Raw genomic sequence first — 3,618 nt, 5'->3', positions numbered from 1 at the left:
ACTATGGGGGACAAGCAGGAGGAACTTGCCCTCCTGCTAGCTAACGCAAACCCAGACATAGTGGGGCTCACTGAAACTTGGTGGGATCCAATGCATGACTGGGTGGTAAACATCAAGGGCTATAGGCTGTACAGGCAGGATAGAATGGGGAGGAAAGGTGGGATTGTGGTGCTGTATGTCAAAGAACAATACACATCCTCAACAAACAGCACTGGGTCTGATTTAGGGCAGAATGAAGTGCTCTGGGTCAGAATACAAGGGGGTTGGGGGGAAGGGACCTAACGTTGGGGGTCTACTACAGGCCATCTAACCAGGGGGAAGAGCTGGACTGGGAATTCTCAGGTCAGCTTGCAGAGGCAGTTAAGTCAAGAGACGTGGTCACCATGGGTGACCTAAACTATCCAGATATCTGCTGGGAAGAGCAGTTAGCCAGGTCTGACCGCTTATGTAAGCTCCTAGCCAACTTATAGGACCTCCATCTAACCCAGGAGGAGCACAGTCCCACCAGGGGAAATGCCTTGTTGGACCTGGTCCTTATCACAGGCGATGACCTGGTGAGGGGACTGTGGGTGCTTACCACCTAGGTGATAGAGATCATCGCCTACTGTAATTCACCATCCAGCGCAGGGTGTCAAAGGCCTGCAGCAAGGCAGCAGCCCTGGACTTCAGGAGGACGGATTTCAATGAGGTAAAGAGACTAGTCGGGGAGGCACTGGAGTTCCTGAGGGGAGGGGAGTTGGGAGTCCAAGAAGAGTGGTCATTCCTTAAGGAGATGATCCCCCAAGCCCAAAGGGTGAGAATCCCCACACAGATCAAAGGGGGCAAGAGTGCTCAAAAACCCCTATGGCTCACCAAAGGCATCCAGGAATGTCTCAAAGCCAAAAAGGAGGCGTACACACAATGAAAGGGAGGGGTCATCACCAAGGAGGATTATACCTCCATTGCTCGAGATTGTAGGGGGGCTGTTAGGAAGGCTAAGGCAGAGATGGAACTGGGACTAGCGACCTGGATCAAAGATAACACGAAGTCCTATTTTAAAAACATAGGAGGTAAAAAGAAGGTACCAAGTAACGTGGGGCCTCTTCAGGACACATTGGTAATCTGGTGGTAGCACCAGATGATAAAGCTAATCTCTTTAACAGATTCTTTGCTTCCATTTTTCTGAGCAGGGACAGGGACATCCCCCTGACTGGGATTCCGGACAGACCCAGGGGAGGTGCAGCCAGGCCCAGGGTCAGTGAGGACCTAGTCAGGGAACTTCTGGAGCGACTATAAAAGTTCAAATCAGCAGGTCCTGATGATCTCCATCCCAGAGTGCTGAGCGAATTGGCAGAGGTCATTGCGGGACCCCTGGCATGGCCTTACGGGCACTCTTGGTGCTCTGGTGTGGTGCTAGAGGACTGGAAAAGGGCCAATGTGGTTCCCATTTTCAAAAAAGGGAGGAAAGAGAACCCAGGAAAGTATAGGCCTGTTAGTCTTACCTTGGTCCTGGGAAAGCTCTTTGAGAAAATTATCCAGGAGTACATCTGCAAGGGACCAGCGGGGGAGATTATGCTTAGGGGCAATCAACATGGGTTCATTAGAGGCAGGTCCTGTCAGACCACCTGGTTGCCTTCTATGACCAGGTCACAAAAGCCTTGGATGCAGGTGTTGCAATGGATGTAGTCTTTCTGAACTTTAGGAAGGCCTTCGACACCGTCTCTCACCCCATCCTCATTAAAAAAGTAGGTGACTGTGATGTCGATGCCTACACAGTCAGATGGGTCGCAAATTGGCTGGAGGGCTGCACCCAGAGAGTGGTGGTGGACAAGTAATTTTCGACCTGGAGAGATGTGGGAGGTGGGGTTCCCCAGGGTACGGTCCTCGGGCCTGCACTGTTCAATATCTTCAGCGGTGACTTGGATGAGGGGGTGAAAAGCACCTTGGTCAAGTTCGCAGATGACACTAAGATGTGGAGAGAAGTGGGAATGCTAGAAGACAGGGACAGGCTACAACTAGATCTGGACAGATTACAGAGGTGGGAGGATGAGAATAGGATGGGTTTCAATACAGACAAACGCAAGGTACTGCACCTGGGGAGGAAGAACCAGCAGCATACCTACAGGCTAGGGAACTCCCTTCTCATCAACACAGAGGCAGAGAAGGATCTTGGAATCACTATTGATTCCAAGATGAACATGGGCCGCCAATGTGGGGACACGGTCAGGAAGACCAACCACACCTTGTCATGCATCCAGTGATGCATCACGAGCAGGTCCAAGGAGGTGATCCTCTCCCTCTATGTGACATTTGTCAGGTCGCAGTTGGAGTCCTGCATCCAGTTCTGGGTGTCACACTTCAGGAGGGATGTGGGTAGCATCGAGAGGGTCCAGAGGAAGGCCACTTGCATGATCAGAGGGCAGCAAGGCAGGCCCTATGAGGAGAGGCTATGGGACCTGAACCTGTTCAGCCTTCACAAAAGATGCTGAGAGGGGATCTGGTGGCCACTTATAAACTTGACAAGGGGAACGAGCAGGCAATGAGAGAGTCCCTGTTCCCCCGAGCACTACTGGGAGTAACAAGAAGCAATGGTCATAAGTTGACCAAAAGTAGATTCAGGCTAGACATCCTAGTTTCATAGTTGTTAGGGTCAGGAGGGACCTGAGCAGATCATCAAGTCCGACCTCCTGCCATGGCAGGAAAGAGTACTGGGGTCAAACAACCCCAGCAAGGTGTTCATCTAGTCTCCTCTTAAAGGACCCCAGGGTAGGAGTCAGCACCACTTCTCTTGGAAGTTGGTTCCAGATTCTTGCCACCCTGATAGTGAAGTATTGCCTCCTGATGTCTCATCTGAATCTACTCTCAGTCAACTTATGGCCATTGTTCCTTGTTATCCCTGGCAGTGCTTGGGGGAACAGGAACTCCCCCAATGCCTGATGGTCCCCTCTGACTAGTTTGTAAATGGCCACTAGATCCCCCCTCGACCTTCTCTTTTGGAGGCTGAACAGGTTCAGGTCCCTCAGCATCTCCTCGTAGGGCCTGCCCTGCTGACCCCAATCATGCAAATGGCCCTCCGCTGGACCCTTTCCATGCTGGCCACATCCCTCCTGAAGCACAGTGCCCAGAACTGAATGCAGTACTCCAACTGTGGCCTGACCAGTGTCACATAGAGGGGGAGGATCACCTCCTTGGACCTGCTTGAGATGCATCTGTGGATGCATGACAAAGTATGGTTGGCCTTCCTGACCATGTCCCCACACTGTCAGTCCATGTTCATTTTGGAATCAATAATGACTCCATGATCCTTTTCTGCCTCTGCACTGATGAGAAGGGAGTTCCCCAGCCTATAGGTATGCTGCTGGTTATTCCCCCACACGTGCAGTACCTTGCACTTGTCAGTGTTGAAACCCATCCTGTTCTCATCTGCCCACCCCTGTAACATGTCTAGGTCTGATTGCAGCCTATTCCTCCCTTCTAGCATGCCCACTTCCCCCCCACATCTAAATGTCATCTGTGAATTTGAACAGGGTGCTTTTTACCCCCTCATCCAAGTCGTTGATGAAGATATTGAACAGTGCAGGCCTGAGGACCAAGCCCTGTGGAACCCCACTGCCCACGTCCCTCCAGGTTGAATAAGAC

The sequence above is a fragment of the Alligator mississippiensis genome, chromosome 1 (assembly GCF_030867095.1).
Source record: "Alligator mississippiensis isolate rAllMis1 chromosome 1, rAllMis1, whole genome shotgun sequence".
Taxonomy (NCBI): Eukaryota; Metazoa; Chordata; order Crocodylia; family Alligatoridae; genus Alligator; species Alligator mississippiensis.
The sequence above is the reverse complement of the archived record's forward strand: the minus strand, read 5'-3'. Positions refer to the sequence as shown.